The sequence below is a fragment of the Thunnus maccoyii genome, chromosome 17 (assembly GCF_910596095.1).
Source record: "Thunnus maccoyii chromosome 17, fThuMac1.1, whole genome shotgun sequence".
NCBI lineage: Eukaryota > Metazoa > Chordata > Actinopteri > Scombriformes > Scombridae > Thunnus > Thunnus maccoyii.
This window is the reverse complement of record NC_056549.1, coordinates 3,398,123-3,420,546: the sequence shown is the minus strand read 5'-3', so window position 1 is coordinate 3,420,546 and position 22,424 is coordinate 3,398,123.

Here is a 22,424-nt window from a genome sequence, read left to right as displayed (position 1 = left end):
ACAAACAGCTCCATGTGTTGTTGTTTTGACCGGTTTTTAGCGCCACTAACAAAGCTCCACTAATTCAGTGAGGAACATGTTTAATTTCCTGTAAGTTATTCACAATAAAAGTCTCCTGTTGTATAGTCATTTGAAAGCTTTTAATTTGAAGCAATAAAGCAGGAAATGTTTGGTTTGCAGTGACAGTAAAGTTATAATACGTAAAGCTGGCCAATCAGAACAGAGTGGGCTCATCGGGAGGTGGTCCTTAAAGAGACAGGAGCTAAAACGGAGTATAAAGAGAAACTGTGTATATTGAGGGGCTGCATAAAGGGCCAGTATAAGATAAATGAGTTTTTTTGAACTGTGAATCATGCAGAGCTACTCTAGTGGAGCCCAAAAATAAAAATTTAGAGCTTAAAGAAGCATAACAGGTCCTGTTTAATCTCTCTTTAAAATAATGCACCAAACACGAATATACATTTCTAAGAAAATCTGAAAGAAGCTTGTAACATAAATTGAATTTTACTTTAAGCCGTGAAACTGTACAATAGATCTACAACCTCTTTGGATTTCTTATAGTTTCCACTTTCCACATTCAGCTGTTTAATATATGACTGTCAAGGATGACACCAAGTGGGGATGTCACATGATCACATCCCACCTCTGCTCAATTTGCCTTTTGACACTTTTGTACCATAACAAAGCAAAACTGAACAGAGACATAAATGTTGAAATTATTACACTCTGAAAAATAAGATACATGCTTAAAGAGAAAAAAATATAAGAAGAAATAAAACAGCAGTGAAAACTAAGATTTTAACTTTAACTCAACACTAGAACAACCATCGGAAATGTCTTTCTCTTCATGTGTCAAGCACAGTCTGTTCTGCACACTGTAAATAGTTGAATGTTAGGATAAAATAGACAGTACATTTCTTTTTAAGGTTTGGACAGCATAGACAAATTCCCCACAGAGATACAGTCTCTATTATGAAGTAAAGGCTAATTGTCTGAGATTCTGGGAATAAAAAACTGATTTTCTCATCAGAAAGCTTTAACTAATCAGTTATAAATTAAATGTAATGATATGAACACTGTGATCTGTTATTTGTTGGGTTTGTTGATGGTAGTGTAGAGGTTGCTGGGATCAGTGGAGGCTCCAGCAGAAGAGGAAGAAGCTTTCACAGTCCTGTAGGTCACTGCATCACCTTCATCATCACCATCACCACGATCCTGGGGAACAAAAGGGAAACAGCAACACATATAAATTACAAATTATTACATGAAAATGCATAAGAACATAACATCATCATTTTGCTTCTATTTATCAACTGAAATATTCACTTTGCTGCAGCTTTTATTTGCTGATTAGATTGTGAGATATCTTGTGTGTGAAGTTGACATGTTGGTCTGATGGTGGCGCTTGAGAAAAAGTGAGGAGACCACTGACAAATCTTGTGGATTCTTCCTTTTGGGACCATGAACCTTCACAGTGACCTTCATATTAATATGCTCTTTAGCTTTTGAGGAATCTTTATTTTAGACCAAATACTTACTCATGTCACAATCCTTAATCACAAAAACACAAAGGCTGTTAAGATAAAATAAATATTCTTTTCTCTTCTTCCTGATAAAACATTTTCCTTCATCAACAACGCCAGAATAACCAAACACTCAGGTTACCCGGGCTTTACTGTTGGTCAAGGGCGCCAGAAGTAGGTGGTTCAAGGGGCCATTGGCCCCCTACTTTACCCTCCTTCCACATTATTTTTAAGTCACGAATCACTGTATCCCCTGCAAAAGCCCCAAATACTTATGGTAAAAAGACCTTTCAATGCTGTAAAACTCACAGCCTGGTAGGGCAACAGTTATTTGTTTATAAATTATATTTTGAGTCGACAAGACCGTACTCAATAAGTATTTAACCCACAAAATTGTAAATATTAAAATTATCAACCAGCCATAGTTCTTGAAAAGCTTTGTAATTAACATGTAAACTAGACAGTCAAAGGACAAACAGCCATGAAGCGTCTGTTCAGCGTGAAGAACAATCATTGTGAAGTGACAATAATAATAATACAAAACAAAGGAGGAAAGTTAGTTATCTTTTGTATTTCTGTGGTCACATATAGTTACACTGAGCTCAAACTGATCTATATACAATTAATATACACATGTGATTGTATTGTATGTATAAAGGCAGCCTGACACCTCCAGCCTGGACATCAGACCCTCTATTCACTTCAATTCAATTCAGTTAGGTTCAGTTTTATTTATATAGCGCCAAATCATAACAAAGGTGATCTTCTTTTTGGCCGCTGTTCACTTCCTGTTTTCAACTGTGAGTTGGGACATTTTTTTAAAAAACGTATGTATACTGTTGCCATGACGACCAAGGTTGCCTAACTTCAACCCAAACCATGATCTTTCCCCAACTATAACCAAGTGGCTTTTGTGTCTAAACCTAACCAGACCGTAACCACAATATTGTCACATCATAAAACATCATTATTTTGTAACAGTGATTTGTAACGGTTTTGGAAAGCAGCATATTACGCTTCAATGGGTCGTTCTTGAGTGCAGGTACAAACAACCTATGTGGTCGTTTAATTTGGAGGACTTCTTGAGATAAACACCACAACCACATGACACTCACAGTAACAGACAGGCGACACTTTATTAATGCAGAAAATAAAGACACTACTTTCATCTCTGAAAGTCTAATAACCTACTTTATGGTTACTTAGATTTTGTCTCCAGTAGTTCTCTGTAAGGCAGACGCCATTGAGCATGCACAGAAACACAGTTCACTTTCCAGCTAGCTTTGCTAGCTTGTTGTGCTACTTGACTTTGTACTACATTGTAAATTTCTCAAAACACTTCAGCACAAAGTCAACAGGTTGTGATATGTAGCACAAAAAGCTAGCTAAGCTCTGTAAACAGAAACGGGTTTCTGCACATGCAAAGCTGCGTCTGCCTCTAACATGAAAAAACAGAAACAAGATCTTGGGATGAATGTGTGTGTTGCGTTAATCTTTCACTCTAATACACTAAAATAATGCACCAAACACATGAAAAAGTCTGAAAGATGCATGAAACATTAACTAGAATTTATTTTAAGCTGTAAAACTGTACGATAAACTTACAGCCTCTTTGGATTTCTTACAGTTTCTGCTCATTCAGATGTTTGATGTAGGGGAAAGTCCCCTCATGTCTTGAATGCAGACGGTACAAACCCTCAAGCAACAGAACCTTCTTCAACCCCCCAGGAATGCCCACCAACAACACATTAGTGAGATTTCCATTCTTCTTACTGACCAAACTATCACAACATCCTGCAAACAAGATCAAGATAAGAAACTAATCTCCTGCATGGCCACTAAAGACCATTAAGACCACTGACCCTGCCACCTTTGACGCTTCAAACCCTTCAAGAGCAGGAACATAGAAAGACCAATTCACACCCCAGTGTGAGCTGCAGAATCCAAAATTAACTTTTCCACTTGCCAGCCAAGTTGGCTGGTAGACGAAAAATTTAATGGCCAGACTGATTTTTTACCAGCCAAAATAATAAATTACTTTTTACTATTGCAACTTGCCATTATTACTATTTATCATGTCATCTTGGTCTCATAAACGATTCTCTAACAATATTATAGTGGTGTGCAAACATGCACTTCAACACATAAATGTGCTCAAATTGGAATTAGATGCCATCACATTAATGTAAAGACTACAGCAGCACAAGCAATCATGGGGTCACATGTGAATGGGAGCAGGGATCGATATTCAGGGAAATCTGTACCACCAATTTCCCACTTCAAGAACTTTCACATATGAACTCCAGACAATGTCCAGAGAAGCAGATTCAGACATTTATGAGTTCACAAATTCTTACAGTTTAGAAACAGCATTTTATTGCCAGAAACATCAAATTAATACAACAGCAATGTACAGTTTGAAGTGAGGCAGTTTAAAGGACAGGTTCACATTATTCAGGTGCCCATATGAACATTGAAACAGGTTTTGCTCGCTGTAATCAAAGATCCCTTTCTAACATGCTTCCAGTGTCAGAGATGAGGAACAAAATCCTCATTCTGTACAAAAATATATTCCAAAGTTTAAGTTAATATGAGGCTTCAGCACTCAGAGTTAATCAAATCAAGTTTGCCAAAGTTATTAGTTAGTTAGTTTGTTAGTTACAGTCTTTTTATTTCTGTCTTTGTGTTATTATCCATCCACTGCAGCTCAGCAAGGAAACACAGAGAAATACTGGCCAGTAATATAATATCAGTTATAATAAAGAGAAGACAGTTACTGACTCTATTAGAGCTCCCAGCTCAGTTAAGTCTATTCTACACAATTTAAAACAAACATGTTAAAAACAATCCAAAATGAAAGTTACTTAAAAATGTGTTTTTCTGTACAAATAATGAAAGAACTGAGACAAAGCTACAGTGTAAAAAGTATCTGTTCTGTAGTCTTAGTTGTGTTGAAAGCTCCACTATAAGTGTCCAAGACAAACTCCACTCATGCCTACTTCTGACTAAATTATTTAATTTTAATTGGTGACAAAAACAAAGTCTGATGTCTTACACCATTTGTGAGGAACTTGCACCATTTGTACAATTTGTACTGAACTAGATCTGAACTGTCAAGAATGACTAAACAAACACAAACAAACAACAAGGACCTAGACAACCGTCAGATAACCTGAGGCCAAAGGAGAAGCTATGGTTATCTGCACCTAGCAGACATCCCTAAATGTTAACCTCAAACATAAATAAGGAGAAGTTCAAAAGTTCCACAGGGTGTGGTGTAAGTGACAGTTAAAGCAAAGGTCACTATTTTGAGTAAAGTCACATAACATCAGCATGTAACTGATAGATGTCCTAGAGATAGATGAGCAGTAGAAGTTTCTGTACAAATAATGAAAGAACTGAGAAGAAGCTACAGTGTAAAAAGTAACATTAAAAAATTTGGCTTAACTTCTTAAAGAGGCTGAAAAGTTTGACAAAACAGTGCTGAAGTTAAAAAAAGAATCAGCCACCTAAACCCACCAAAACACAAACAAAGGCTTTAACTTCTCATATAAAATCTGATGAAATGTTATTTAACTGCGGTGGACTCTGGTGAGTTGATGTTGGTGTGAAAGTTGTTGATCAGTGGAGTCTGACAGTAGCAGAAGGTTCTCCATCGTTTTCATAGGTCACCGTACCTTCATCTTCATCTTCATCATTATGCACCTGTGAAAAACAACACAACACACCTGAGATTCTGAGATTAAATAGAACAAATAAACAACCTTTGTGTCAGACTAATACAGTCAACACTGTTTATTCTTATTGTCTTTATAGAATCACAGTAAATAGTGAACTACCACAAACATAAACATTTGAATATTCAGTTTTTAAACTCACAGCATTGTCATCCATCTGTGATTTGTTCACTGGAAACACAAAAAAAAGAGTTTAGCTTCATCAGTAAAAATCTGAGTTCATCAAAACTTCTTGTTCATAAACGTTCTGTGAATGTTCTCACCTTTAGTTCTAGTCCATATGTTGACTGACACAAAGATTATTATGAGTGCAGTTAAACCCACAGACACGATGATGAACCTCAACCAAACTGCAAAGAGAATTAAAACATTAAAAACATTTTTCACTGTTTAGACTCCTGTAGTTAAAAGATATACATATAACATATATTTTTAAGCTAGCTGCGTCGTGTCACCGGTACAGCTGATGGAGGATGCTGGAGTGGGAACTGAGATAAATTCTCAACTGAAGGGAAAATGGCTACGTTTTGCTCTGTATGGGGGCGCCAGGTAATGATGAAGAGGGGAGAAGGGTTCGGGTTTTGTATGTGTGTGATTGTGTGCGTGTGTAACTCGTCTCACAGTCTCAGAGTTCAATCCACTTGGTAAAGGGTCTGTTTTGTTTTCCCCACAACTCCTAATCAGTTCAGTTTAATCCAGTTTTACAAATGTATGACCCCCCCCCTCCCCTTCACAGTACATAAAATAAAGCCAGCAGAAACGTCAGATAGTTCGGGCCACCGTGTTTAACTATATATCTTGAAACGTTACAGTTACGGCTGAAAATGACAACAGAAAAAAACAAGTTTGCCAAGTTCACATATCTCCGCAATTCAAATCAACCTCCAGTCGTCTACCCAGAAAGGACTGTTGTTGTGAGTGCGACGTCACGGTCTGTAATTCTAATGAATGGCAGAGTAATATTTTTAGCTTTTTTCATTTGAGCACAGCTAGGTGTGCTGTCATGCTGATTTGAGCACATTCTAAATGTCTAGTTGACCAATCAGATTGCTTGGTCAGAACTACGTGTTGTATAATTTAGGCTTGTGACAGTGGTGATGTAACTTGTGTAATTTCTCTCTCTCTCTCTCTCTTTCTCTCTCACTCTCTGAGTCACTCACATACACACTGCTAGAAGCAGCCACTTTGTTGTTGAAAGTGTTTTGTGGAGCCATGCATGGACCCATAACATGATAAAAAACACATCAGTAGCAAGAGCAAGTACTGTAGTGTTCCTGGTATGCAGCTTATCTATTGAAGTAGTTGGTGTCCCACCAATTTTTTACATATAAAAACGCCACTGGATAGAAAGCACCAAAAATACAAATCTACACATGACATTAAGAAATATTTCTCTTCTATCTGTTTTGTACTTTACACGTCAAAGGCTTAGAGACAGAAAGAGAGAGAACAGTGAACAACAACAAGGTTTGAGACTCAGACATGTGTGTGAACACACTGACTGAGATGAACTGAATAAGAGAATATCTCCACCCACAGCCAAGACTCAGTCTGACATTCATACTTTACACTCAGAGAGATACAAGTTGTTAAATCACTACCTTGTTGTTTTGTTGGAGTATCATTGGTTGTTGGTGTTGATGTAGTTGTTTTTGTTGAACTTATAGGTGTTGATTTTGTTGTTGCAGCTCTTGAAGTGTCCTCACCTGAACATGAAAAAAGAACAAGAGACAGACAGAGAGATGAACCAGAAGACAAAAGAACATTTTTCCACTTATTCCTGTTGGTGTTGATGTTGTGGTTTTTACATCCTCACCTGGACAAATAAAATCTTCAAACACCAACAAACTGTGGTGAGAAAATACCCTTCAATAAGTTAAGGGTGATTGTCTCCACCCACTCACCACCAACACCACTTCCTTTCCACTGCTGTATTTATAACTACATCATGTTTATGATCATGATCTCATCATGTAATGCTTTTAAAATGTGAAAAAATGGATGTAAGATGGTACAAATTTCACACTAATCTGCTGTGGAGCAGAGACATCTGTCTGGTTAAATAACAGTTACATACAAGTGATTTTAAAGCAAATTAACTGATTATGAAGCAGAAGTATGTTTCTGCTTTAAGACAGAATTACATTTTTTATCATGTTTAACAACAGACAGGATTCATGGTGATGATTGACAGCACACATGAACAGACAGGTGAAGAGTCAAACTGACTCTTGATGCTCAACATGATGCAACATGGTGATACTGCAACAGCTGGGAAACACAGATAAGATGATGTTGTAATGGTCTGAGACCTGTTAGTTCCTCATTGTATCTTTTAAGTAAATATTTCTGAGAACTGAAGGGGAAGTGTTTTGGTGAGAATGTGGTAACAACAGCAGCAGAGCTCTGGAGGTTTTACTCTCTAACAATGACGAGATAAACACAGATCTGGCTTTATGAGCACGTCCACCCATCCAGGAATATGACCCTCCCAAGAGAAATCAGCATTATTGTTATTATCAGATATATATTTGGTTGTGATTTATTTTTATCATTACTGTTGTTATTGTATATATATATATATATGTGCTTTATCCAAATGTTTCTTTTGAATTCAAACTATTCAACCTCTTGTGAATTTTGCATGTATTTTTCTTTTTTAAGTCAGTATGATGCTTCACTTCAGCCAGCGTCTGACCAGCTTGGTTCAAGTATTAGCAATCGTATGTTTCTGTGGAAATGGTTTATACGGTGGCTGACGAGGGCAAACATGCTGCAACTTAAGATAACACATGCCAATGGACAAAACACAAGAAAATCAAGAAAACATCCTCATCAATTTGAAAACACATGTGCAGCATTTAGAAAACACACTGCAAATACCACAACATAACACATTACAGAAACAACAAGGGAAGTGTTTCCAGAGGACACTTAAGAGTGATGAACACGTCAATAATTCATAAGAGAAACATTGTTAAAGCACAAACTAGGCTTCTTTCCTACCGTAGTAAGGTAGACAACAAGCTACAACCTTATTTTCAGTGAGCCGTCCTCTGAGCCGGACTAATAACATTGTTCTCTATGTACAGCTGACTGTGAGACGAAGGTGCAGAGACCGAAAAGAGACACTTCAAACAATATTCAATAACTTCACTCTTATAGTGTCCCCAGAATCACTTCACACATCAATGGTCTCCTGTTAGTTATACAACAACACTTAGTTTGGAAAGAAGGGTTAGAGGTTATTGAATATTGATCTCTCATTACTGAACTGTAGTTTGTGATAATTCATATTCTCACCTGAGGATGGAGGGCTGAAGGTAAACAGATGTTCTTCGTTAGTGTAAACATCTGTCACTTTACACTGAAATATCTCAGGATATGTTGACTTCAGCTTGTGATGAGAAGCAGGAAATCTCACAGTAACTGAGCAGTTATACTGTAATATTGTCACGTCTTCATCCACATCATGACCCTCATTCAGCCACTTCACTGTGTGTATACATGAATCATATGTCCTCACAGAGCAGGACAGCGTCACATAGTCACTGTCTTCATGTTTATTCACTGGTGAAGAACATAAATACAAAATTGCTTCATCAGTTATTGTAATGTTTCAGTATATTGTTCTAACAGACAGTTTGAGCCGAAAACTTAATAATGTAAATACTCACTGTTAATAACAGACAGATAAAGCTGGGAGTCTTGTTGTGATCTGTACTGTCGACAGAAATAAATATCAGCATCCTCTCGTGTGATCTTCTTTATAACCAGAGAACAGTTTGCTGTAACACTCAGTCTGTCTGATTTAATTTTGGTATTTTCTTGAATCTGTCCACGTTTGACCAGATCCACTGGGTTTGAACTACTGAAGAACCAGTTAGTTTTGTCACATTTATCCTGATTGGCTGTCACACTTTCACAAGGCAAAGTCACATCATCTCCATCTCTGACAATGACGGAGGAAAACTGTCCAGTCACTGCTGTGATAAAGAGGTGATAGAAACATGAATAATAAACTGAAATATAAACATGTCTTTTATTCTGACAGATAGCATGAAGAAAATTTTAGATTCAACAGTAGTTTGCAGGTTGTAGGAGTCTACTAAACTAAACTAATCAGGTGAAAAACAAGCAGCTGTTGTCTGTTTTAATCCAATAAAATGTTTCTGGTATGTTCTATGTATCCTTACCTGTAATCTGAAGCTCCAGTATAAGAAATAAAAACATTTTAATCCATCTGAATTCAGCCATCGTGCCTCTCTGTCTGCTTTTTCTGCTCCTTCTTTCTTAAGTGTCAGAGTCTCTGAACGGGTGCGTGTTGAAGAGAAACGTGTCACTTCCTCATAGTGACTTCCCTTATAAGTTTCGCGGAAATGTACATTACTGTGAAAAAGTTTTAGGCGCTAAAAATAAAGTGAGAATGCTTACAAAAATATTGCTATAAATTGTTTTAATTTATCAATTAACTTCTTACAAAGTTGAGTAAACAACAGAAACCTAAATGAAATCAATATCTGCTGTGAGCAGCTTTGCCTTTAAAACAGCAGCAGTTCTCCTCTTCTGTGGATTAATTATTTAGGCCATCTCAGGTGCTTCTTCATGTAATCTCAGATTGACTCCATGATGTTGAGATCAGAGACCATCTGTTGCAGGACTCATCATTCTTCTTGTTGCTGGAAATAGTTCTTTATGTCTCTAGCTGTATGCTTGGGATCATTGTCATGTCATGAATAAATTTGGGACCAATCAGACATCCTTCTTTTCAGACATATATATAGTGTCTCAATGTCGGATGTTCATGTTAAAAGTGGCCGATGTGTCAAATAACGAGGTAAACGTATGTAGCAGTAATCCCTGTGAGCAGAAAGCTGCAGCTTCAGACTGAATGTTCACTTTCTGTTTTTTCCTACTTTCAGCTCGAGCTGACGTCAGGTCGTGATGGATTTCTTTATATGGACATCTGCTACGTGCACAGCGCGCGACTTCGCTGCTCTGCTCCGGGAGTAGTTACTCCAAGCCATGACGTCATTACACAGCACAGCAAAGTAAAATAAACAGTTTACCTGTTGGAGGTGTGCTGGTTGTCTGCAGCTCTTCATCAAACATCATCATCACTGTGGTTGTTTCTGCTTGTACTCTTCCTCCCTGCATTATTTCTAACTGATCCACTGAACAAACAGCTCCATGTGTTGTTGTTTTGACCGGTTTTTAGAGCTAATGAAGCTCTGCTAATTCAGTGAGGAACACGTTTGATTTCCTGTAAGTTATTCACAATAAAAGTCTCTTGTTATATAGTCATTTGAAAGCTTTTAATTTAAAGCAATAAAGCAGGAAATGTTTGGTTTGCACTGATGGTAAAGTTATACTACGTAAAGCTGGCCAATCAGAACAGTGTGGGCTCATCGGGAGGTGGTCCTTAAAGAGACAGGAGCTAAAACGGAGTGTAAAGAGAAACTGTGTATATTGAGGGGCTGCATAAAGGGCCAGTATAAGATAAATGAGTTTTTTTGAACTGTGAATCATGCAGAGCTGCTCTAGTGGAGTCCAAAAATAAAAATTTAGAGCTGAAAGAAGCATAACAGGTCCTGTTTAATCTCTCTTTAAAATAATGCACCAAACACGAATATACATTTCTAAGAAAATCTGAAAGAAGCTTGTAACATAAATTGAATTTTATTTTAAGCTGTGAAACTGTACAATAGATCTACAACCTCTTTGGATTTCTTATAGTTTCCACTTTCCACATTCAGCTGTTTAATATATGACTGTCAAGGATGACACCAAGTGGGGATGTCACATGATCACATCCCACCTCTGCTCAGTTTGCCTTTTGACACTTTTGTACCATAACAAAGCAAAACTGAACAGAGACATAAATGTTTAAATTATTACACCCTAAAAAATAACAGACATGAACGAAAAAAAATATAAGAAGAAATAAAACAGCAGTGAAAACTAAGATTTTAACTTTAACTCAACACTAGAACAACCATCACTGAACGTAAATGTCTTTCTCTTCATGTGTCAAGCACAGTCTGTTCTGCACACTGTAAATAGTTGAATATTTGGATAAAATAGACAGTACATTTCTTTTTAGGGTTTAGATTGCATAGACAAATTCCCCACAGAGATACAGTCTCTATTATGAAGTAAAGGCTAATTGTTCTCATCATTCTCATCAGAAAGCTTTAACTAATCGGTTATAAATTAAATGTAATGACATGAACACTGTGGTCTGTTATTTGTTGGGTTTGTTGATGGTAGCGTAGAGGTTCCTGGGATCAGTGGAGGCTACGGCAGAAGAGGAGGAAGCTTGCTGTAGGTCACTGCAACACCTTCATCATCACCATCAGCACGAACCTGGGAAACAAAAGGGAAACAGTATGCATTCATGTACCATTAATGCATGTTACTAATTTGGCTTCTTTCCCAGAGTTTTTCTGTGCTTTCTCATCTCACAGGAAACCCTGGATTGCAGGCCGAGCCTTCGCAGTCCTTCGCAGTCCTGTTGACGGCTATTGCTATTGCTGCTGTTATTGTTATTGTTATGATTGTTGTTATTCTGTCTGTTGTGTGGATTCTTCTTTTTAGGACCATGAACCTTCACAGTGACCTTCATGTCAACATGCTCTTTACCTTTTGAGGAATCTTTATTTTAGACCAAATACTCACTCATGTCACAATCCTTAATCAAAAAAACACAAAAGCTTTTAAGATACAATAAATATTCTTTTCTTTTCTCCCCTTTGACAAAAAATATTCCTTCATTCAGTAACAACACCAGAATAACCAAACACTCAGCTCAGGGCACCAGGATTAGGGGGTTCAAGGGGCCATTGCCCCCTCCCCATTTTACCCTCCTTCCACATTCTTTTTAAGTCACGAATCACTGTATCCCCCGCAAATGACCCTATATTGCAACACTTATGGTAAAAAGACGTTTCAATCATTACTGTCCACTTTTAAGACATTAAGTAAAATCAAGCAGGCAAACATAAAGTGGGAATAATATTTACATTTCAATCCAATCAAAGAGGACATTGTCACACAAATGGAATGCAGACAGTGTACATGGCAACCAATAAAATAGTTTCAAAGCTGTGTGTTACATGGTTTAAGTCTGTTTGAGCCATTCAGTTAGCTGGCTGAACTAACCTTAGCTAGGGTCTTATCTGATGCAATTTGACAACATGGAGCAACCCACACAAACCTGTCAATGACATAATCAGATACTCTGTGTAAACATTTCCTGTCAACAGACAGAACTCAGGCTGTGGCTGCTGTGTCAGTAACGCTTCATTATATTTGGTCATCTGTCAGTGTCATCATGCATTTATTCTGTGGAAGTTCAAGTTGTTAATAACTGTGTTCTATATTTGACTGATATTCAAACTCTTAACAGGAACAAGAGTTTCATAGAAAATGAATGATGCAATTTTAGACTTGGAAGGAAGTGTCAGTCCCAATGTATAAACCTAACGCTGCATATCATTTAGTTTGCAGCAGAGAGCTTCCTGTCTGTGCTCTGTTTATTTGCTGCACTCTGATCATATTCAAAAAGAACATTTAAGTGGTCAGTTGATTTATTGAGTGGTCACTAGTCAGAGGCTGTGTAAAGGCACAGAAGTTGAAGAAGACTACAGATACATTAAACACTATGCAAAATGTTTAATCTTCTCACACAGGCCAGATTGTTAAATATGGACTTGGGGCATAGCTGCTTACAACACAAGGACAACTTTAACATTCCTCTTGACTGCTTGCTGTTACTCAGCTGCAGTCGTGTTGCTGTTCTGTAAACTCGTAGCTTCAGGTAATTGAACAAACAAGTTTGTATCTAATCCCACAAGCGTTAGTTAGCCGCTTTGTGTTTGGAATTATACTGCCACCCTGTGGTGAAAGCAAGCTATAGTTACTCTGCAAAAGTTTAGTGAGTCTCTGGTCTATCTACTGCTACACACACACACACACACACAGACACACACACACACACACACACACACACACACACACTAACACACACACACACACACACACACACACACACACTTTTTCTGAACAACATAACAAAAGTGATCTCAGGACACTTTTCACACAGAGCAAGTCAAGACTGTCCTATTTAATTAAGACCCAACAATTCCCCCATGAGCTCTACTGTTCATGTCCACTCTGTCACAATCTTTGAAAGAAATGTAGAGATGGACAAAAGTTTGAACATTTTATTAATGCACTTGTTACCTGAGCAGACCTGGCTGTGACTCCTCTCTTCTTTTTCTCAGTATTTACATTAATACAAAATTACATTTCCATGCCAGTGCTTCTACAGCATTTCTTCATTTTCACCAGCAGATGGTGTCATTGTACCTCAGACAAACACAAGGTTACAGGTTCATCTCCTGGTTTCTTCTATGAGGCATGTTCATGTTCTGCTCTCTTTGTCTCATTTACAGTCAAGTGGAATTGAATCTAATTTTCCTTTCCTTTCCTTTGCAACAAAACTCCCTTATCAGACCACTGGGGCATCCCAATATGTGAAAGAGTTGATTGATGTATAAAGTGTAATCAAACAATTAACCGTTTTATTATATGACTCCTTATATAAGAATTCTGTGGAGCAATTAGGATCAATCATGTTTTAAGAATCAATTATCAATTATATTAACTTTAACATGATGTATTTACATGCCACGCGCCAGCCTGCTTGCCGTTCTCCAAAAAACCAAGGACCACAGGACTTAATCAGAATCAGGTTTACTGGCCATGTTAACACACACAAGGAATTTGGTTATGGCCGTTGGTGTCTCTCAAGCAATACAGACAACATACAGTACAGACAATGTACATATTATTTACAGACAATTCACAATATACAAGAAATACACAGATTATGTAAAAGACAAACAGTATAATATACATACATGCAAGTGTGTGTGGTATTGCAAACAACAATAATGTGCATCACCTATGGGAATTAAATTGTGATGTATGAGTATTTGCACAATACAGTATTTATAGATGTGAAGCAGGGTGTAATAACTATCTGAAGAACTGAGAATATCTATGGTACAGCAGATGATACTGGTCAGCTAGTAATGAGGGTGACGGCACAAGGAGAGAAACTGCTCCTATGTCTGGTAGTTTTGGTATACAGGGTTCTGTAGGGCCTGCTGGAGGGGAGGAGTTGAAAAAGGTTGTGTCCAGGGTGTGAGGATCTGTAATGCTTTTCCCTGCCAATTTCCTGGTTCTTGAAGAGTACACGTCCTGGAGAGTGGGCAAGGGAGTACCAATTATTTTATCCTTTCTGTTCACCGCAGCTTGTTCCTATCCTGTTTTGAGGCTGCTCCGAACCAGACCATGATGAATGTGCACAGGACATATTCAGTGACTATGGTTTTGAACTGGCCATACTTCCTCAGTTGCTGCAGAAAGTACATCCTCTGCTGGGAGTTTTTGAGGATGGAATTGATGTTTGTCTCCCACTTCAGGTCTTGAGAAATGGTAGTTCCCAGAAACTTGAAGGTCTCCACGGTTGACATAGGGCTGTTGGTTATTGTGAGGGGGAGCAGTGCTGAGAGGTATCTCCTAACGTCCACTGTCATCTCCATCTCCAAGTTGTTCTGACTGTACCAGAGCACCAGCCGTTCAACCTCCCGCCGATATGCAGACTCATCACCATCTTGGATGAGTCCGATGACCGTAGTGTCGTCTGCAAACTTCAGGAGTTTAACAGCTGGGTCGTTGGAGGTGTAGTTGTTGGTGTAGAGGGAGAAGAGCAGTGCAGAGAGGGCACATCCATGGGGAGCACCAGTGCTTACTGTCTGTATACCAGAAATGACCAATGACTACAGACCCATCGCCCTGACCTCTGTGGTCATGAAGTTCTTGCGCTGTCCCACCTCACATCCAGAGCTAACGAATGGGTAGAAGACACAGTCAACATGGCCCTCCACTTCATCCTCCAGCACCTGGACTCTTCAGGAACCTACGCCAGGATCCTGTTTGTGGACTTCAGCTTCACCATTAAAACATTCATCCTCCTGGTTTTCCTGCAGGACCAGCTCTCCCCGCTGAATGTACCCGACTCCACCTGCAGGTGGATCACAGACTTTCTGTCTGACAGGAAGCAGCATGTGAAGCCGGGGAAGCACATCTCTGACTCCCAGACCATCAGAACCGGTTCCCCTCAAGGCTGCATCCTTTCTCCAGTCTCCTTCTCCCTGTACACCAACAGCCGCACCTCCAGTTATCAGTCCGTAAAGCTCTTGGGGTTGGTGGATGACACCACCCTCACTGGGCTCATCTCTGGTAGGGATGAGACTGCCTACAGGTGGGAGGTTGACCATCTGGTGACTCGGTATGGACAAAACAACTTGCAGGTCAACACTCTAAAGGCAGTGGAGATGGTTGTGGATTTCGGAGGGAGCACAGCCCCACCCACCATATCACCCGGTATGACTCCCTAGTCCTACGAGTCCTTCCACTTCCTGGGAGCCATCATCACCCAGGACCTCAAGTGGGAGCAGAACATCAGCTGCCTCACCGGGAAGGTTCAGCAGAGGATTTACTTCCTGCGGCAGCTGAAGAAGTTCAATTTGCCAAAGTCAATGATAGTGCACTTCTGCATCGCCATCAATGAGTCCATCCTCACCTCCTCCATCACCATCTGGTACACTGCTGCAACTGCCAAGGACAAGGACAGACGGCAGTTTATCATCCGCTGTGCTGAAAAGGTGATGGGCTGCAACCTGTCATCCCTCCAGGACCTGCACACCTCTAGGACACAAACTTTCAAATGCTCCCCTCCGGCAAGAGGCTGAGGTCTGTCAAGACCAAAACCTCACACCGCAAGAACAGTTTCTTTCCGTCTGCAGCCACCTCATCAACAAGGCCCGAGACTCCCACTGACACAGACTCTACCTCCCCCATGAACATAACGCATAATATTAACATAAAACCCCCATAATCTCATATTTGCTCATCTGTGACTTTGATCTAACATGGCATGTTTCATTAACCCAATTTGTATTATCATTATTATTATTGATAATAATTTCACACTGCTTATACTGTTTACACTACGAACATTTGCACATTCCTGGTCGATATTTTGTATATTTCATTTTATTCTCTTCAGTGTGTATATTTTTGACTGTAATGCACCACAACATCAGGGCAGATTCCTTGTATGTGCAAACCTACTTGGCAATAAACCTGATTCTGGTTCTAGTCTAAATTGAAACAAATTTGACTGGAATTTATATTATTTATGACTTGCTGAAATAAGTACCCCTTGCATGGTGGCACAGACCTTTTCTTATATATAAGAATGCATTTTTACTGTATTGCGACGAGCAGCTGACAATAAATTACTGATAAAATGAAACATTATGACACATTTTAGAGAAAATAACAGTATTGAATATGTTCAGCTGTTCTTGACGCCCTCACTTTAAATTTTTTAAGTCTAGTTGTCATTTGTTAATCTTCCATTCATTCTTCAGAGACAAGAAGGCAAATGACAGAAGCACTTCAGAAAATGACAGCTGTGCCATTGAAAAACCAGAGGTAATTTCTAATGCATGTCCACAATTTATTTAATTCACTCCAACACAGGCTCATCAGAGCTGAGGACAATTATGGCGACCCCCTGCCTCCCCTGGGACGCTCTAGTACCCCCCTCCATTCAGACTTTGCCCCTTTTACCACCCCCCACTGCCAGGATATTCTCCAACCCCCAGTCTTTATCCACTGCCCAGTGCATGCTCGAGACTTAAGGCGTATGGGCAGCATGACAGAACACGTCATGAGCAATCATTTGTTAAGAAAATAGAGGCATGTGATTTAGAAATGTCTTGCAGCACCAAAGCAGCATAACCTGCATAGATACTGTATATTTTGAGGGTTAGGGTATGGAGGGCTGGTGTTCCTCTGAAAAAAAGTCACCAAAATAGCACCAGAGCATCATAACATGTTTGGATCTATTCTGCTGTGAGTGGGAGGTCATTTGTTTTGTGTTTAATGTGCTTACTGAAAAATGAATTCCTCATTTAAAGGCTTTAAAACATTTGCATCCCTAAATGAAATAAGGTTTTTAAGATGCCTTTCTTCTCGTGGTGGCAGATCTTTGAATTGGTTCTCTGAAATAAAGGGAGGTGGATCAGAACATAAAATGCCAACTTTAACAACGTGACAAGGCACTTCCTGTCAGGTTAAAGAATACATTTCTAGCTGGTGGTGTTGCCTGTTAACTTAAGGGAGAAACTGGTAGGAAACTCAACCAATCTAATATTGCACTCATAATGTTGTCGGACTCACGATGGACGTTTTAAAAGAAAAAGGATATAAATTATGATACAGCAGAACCAAAGATAAGACAGATATTGTCTTTTTTTATTCCATGCATTCTTCTTTCTCGTCAAAACCTGGTGCCTACATTACCCACAATGCAACTCAACTCAACTGTACAGATTCAGGTGTGTTATGCCAGTAGCAGCTAATGTAGCCTGGAGCTGCTAGCCTCCAGCAGAGACGAGGAGCTAAATTCCTTTCTAACTCACACCAACAGATTTTATTACTTTTCTTACTCTTGTTGTCTTCAGAACCAGCCGACACTGACTCAAATAACATCACTTGAGACAATTTTTCCAATTTCACACAGCTCCCACTGGAACTTTTTTTTTTGACCTTTAAACACACATTGATGTGGAAAATTGGCAGAGCTCCCCTGTAACATGTAGAGTTTTATATGGTAACAACAAATAGCTCTTTGAGTTTGTACTGTAGATCAGACATTATGGTATTTTAAAGAACCATTAGGAATTCTCTGTAGGACTATAATGTAATAATTTGTATTTTGTTTGAACCTTAAAATGGTGTAAAAAAAAAAAAAAAAAAAAAAACCAAACCAACATGAACGTATATTAGGCTCTAAACCAGCTGAATTAAACCAAATCAGAGAAACCACAAAGAATTTCAAGTCCAGAGACAGACTGGTGATCCCTCACTGGCTTCCCACCGGTGAATACTACCTACTGTGATTAGAGGAGTGCTGGACAAGTTAGCTTCAACATTATTAGGGTCACTTCACGGTGTGTGTGTGTGTGTGTGTGTGTGTGTGTGTGTGTGTGTGTGTGTGTGTGTGTGTGTGTGTGTGTGTGTGATCATCTGATCAAGGTGTTTTAGCTGTTGCTCTAACCACACCCCAAAGAAGATTGTGCTTTTGCAGCTGTGGCTCTTAAAGTCAGAAATTAATTTATCTGACCTTTATTATGTCCATTTTTAAAGTTTTTACTAACTGCACAGTACGTTAACTTTTGTTTTTAAAAAGTGCTTTTCCAGCCTAGAGTTATGTTAATATTGGCTCTTGTCTGGCAATAGGTTTAGCCTCACAGTTTCTATTTCCTCTTCTTCTTCTTCTTCTTCTTCTTCTTCTTCTGTATTTTGACTTTCTTTATTGAGACAAATAACTTTACAAGGAAAAGTAGTCATATTACGAATGGTTAAGAACATACTGTATCTCATCATATACATAACAGCTATTTTAAAAAAGGAGAAAGATGATTAAAAATGAAAAAGACTGTTCTTGCTCCTCTTCTTTTTCTAATTATATTCATAAATACCATTAAAATACACAAATGTAATACAATGTAAATGTAATGTATTACAATAATGAAACATCTTTCTGAATCCTGCAGTCATCAACAAACAATTATGACAAATATGACAATGAAAGAAAATCACGAGTAACAACAATGCAGGAAAAGAAGAAGTCTGTCTGCTTACAGGTTATTTTCTTCTTCTTCTGTCAAACTCTCAATATTATTTTTATTTCTCTTGCTTGTGCTACTTTGTCATGTGACCACATTGATTTGGTGGCCAAAGTGAACATTAAGTGAGCTGAATGACACATGCAAAGCTTAACCATGTGTAAAGACACGGTAAAACCAGAAGAGAGAGAAGTAGGCGGATACAATAGGAATTAATTCAGCATGTTAGTAGAGTGCAGCTGTCTGGTCACCACTGAGCAGGTGCCACCTCCTCCCCCTTCCCCCACTCTACACCCATTCATCCATACACCCCTCCATTTCATCTGAAGCCCAGCCGTCAGCATCTCAGCAACAAAACCTCATATAAAGGATGTCCTATTTTACTCTATGAATTATGATCTAACTGAGGGGAGAAATGCACTTACCTGATTGGCTATCCATCCACCTTACCATCATATGTGACAACCAGCACATTTACCTCTTTGTTTAACGGTTTTACAACAAACAATTACAATGATAAAGCAGTTGTAACTATCAATATGCAGTTATGATCTAGTTACAAAACAGAACAAACACTGAAGACACTTAAAAAGTAAAGAGAAGCAATAGAAATGATAAAAAAAATAATAATAATGACAAAAAATCATGAAACAAAGAAGAGTGGGAAATATCTGCAGCACACGGTTCGTGCACAATTGTACAATCACTCAAATCACATTTTAGCGACTAGAGAAAAGAGCAGCTCGTGAATCTCTTAATCTGAGTTATATGGAAAGTTATCCTCTCTGACAAGTTGAAAAAAAGGGAGTAAAACCTTCCAAAACATACTGGATGAGCTCTTTAATGTGAGTCTATTTTTTCCAATTTAAGGGGAAAAAAAGAATGTCTATAATCCAACAAGAATGAGAGGGTGGATTTTCTGGACTTCTAATTAATCTGTAACAGCTGTCTTGCTAACAAAAGCAGTAATGTCTTTCTTTGATACGGAAAGAAAGAGAGAAGCAGAGATCCCGCGTGAAGCTGTGAACAGGTTACTGTAGGTGCAACCGTTTCCCTCCTCCGGCTCTGTTCTCCTCGGTCACTTTATCCATCCGTCTCCATCTAAATGCAGGCTTTACTCTCAGGCAAATCTGCCATCTGAGGCCCTCAACAGACATGATGATCGTGAATCTTATTGCAATAGACAGTTCAAGGACGAGGCAGCTGATAGTAGACGTTCTTATAAAAGTGAACGGAAATTATAAACATTTACTGTGGAAGTCGAGCAGAGAAAAAAAAAGAGGAAGCAAACTGCTAAACTCATAAATATACAACAGCATCTTTTTTCTCTAGTTGATTCTGCTGTTTGTTGTTTGCACTCATGTTGCTACTTAACCGTTTAATATGTTTTGGCATTTATGATGATGATGATGATGATGATGATGTGTGATAGCAGCAGAGTGATTTTAAACTTAATCCAACATCATTCTTTTCACCCAGTAGGCAATGATTTGGTCATTTGCAGGTCAAACGATATCTTGATGTCTATGTTAACAATTTTTCAAAAGTTTTTTAGACTTTTAGGTTACATGTATGTTTATATTGTTTCAACAGTATTTAAATTTTGAAAAGTAGGTTATTTCCTTCGTATTGTGTCTGAGACTTTGTGGATTTTAACGACAAAGGAGGAATTAAGTTAAACATAAATTGTAGTTGCAGAGTTTGAATTCTGATTCTTATATTTATTAGACAAATTATATTTAAGTTTTCTTGTTTTAAGGCCAAACATTTGAAATTAAATTGAAATATAATAAAGCAATATTGTATTTTACCACCATATTTATATTCTGGCAGAGTGAAGTATGAGAGTTTGAAGCAGCATTTAGACTCTCATGTATGAAGATAAAAATGACAGAAAATATGACTGAACATACAGCAAATTTAAATTAATATATAATTTATTTGATGGTGAGACAAAGATATATTAGGTTATAGATTTGTGATGTGATAATTAGTCTTATAACCTTACTATTAAAAATCTACAGCCCTGTCTTACTGTAACATGAAGCAGGTTGAAATAAAGTCTGTACTGCTGAAATGGTTATGAGTAACATACATGTAAAAAAAAAAGGTTTTAATCTACATATCTAGACGTCTTTTGACCCGCAAATCACTAAAGCAATGCTTGCAGGGAGGGTAAATGTTTGCCTGCATAGTATAAGACAGATAAACTTTTAAGTTTATGGCTTTAAGGGTTTAGAGTGAATGATTTCTTCATTATGTTTCCTTAATTGAGTTCATATTTCTTGCAGTTGAAAAACTGCAGAAACCTTTGCAGCAGCTCCTTGGTGATACGTATGATGTTGAACATGGAGGAGTGTGATTGTTAAAGGAACATATTGGTGGGTTTGCATGTTTGAGTCCATTTGCTATAAATGGTAAATCCTTTGCATCATTAACCATCTTGCAAACCATATGTTGTTGTATTTTAAACGTTTGAATGTGTTTGTTATATTGTTCCAGGCTGATTGACGTCCATTCATTTGTGATTGACAATTAATTATGAGACTCTTAAAACTTACTTGAGTTGCGTAATTCATTAAAACATCAAGTTTGCATACGAAGTTTTGTCAAAATTTTTGAACTATTGAGGTGCACATTTTTCACTCGCAGTGCACGCAACTATCAAGTAACAATGAACACAGTTTTAATGTTCAATAAGATGGATTACACAAGTTTTAAGACTCAGTAAGTTAATAGAAAACAATGGCTGCCTGGAACAGACGGAGAAAATAACCAAAATAAACACAAAACTGCACATAACACATTTCAAAAAAGACCACAAAAATGTAGCTACACATTATATGTGGCCATAAGGAGATAAAAACCTGCTAACATCTGGTCCTTTAAGAAAAGTAGGGATAGGAACTGGTGACATAGAGGCCCCTAATTTTGCCTCAGGCTCCTAAAACACACAAAGTCTGCCCCCATCTTCATCCCTTCAACCTTTTTATTGCCTACAGCTAATAGCCCTTCTCACCCCATCCTCCTTTCATCTCTGTTCTCTCTCCTCCCTTCAGCATCCTTCCTTCATCCACCCATTCTTCCCTCCTCCTCTTTCATTTTTGGCCTTTACAGCCATCCTCCATCTCTCCATCTCTCTGCCACCTTGCCCTCTCTCCCTGCATCCCTTTTTATATCTGTTGCCTTTTCATCTTAACACTCCACCCACTTCTCCCTCCCTCCCACCCTCTCTTCCCTCCCTCCCTCCCTCCCTCCCTCCCTTCCCCCCCGCCGGTGGCGTCCATACACCGACCGGAGCACAGACTCTATTGATGTCAGTCACTTTCCCAGCGAACAGACGGCAGCAGCAGCAGCAGCAGCAGCAGCAGCGGCAGCAGGAGGAGCGGAGA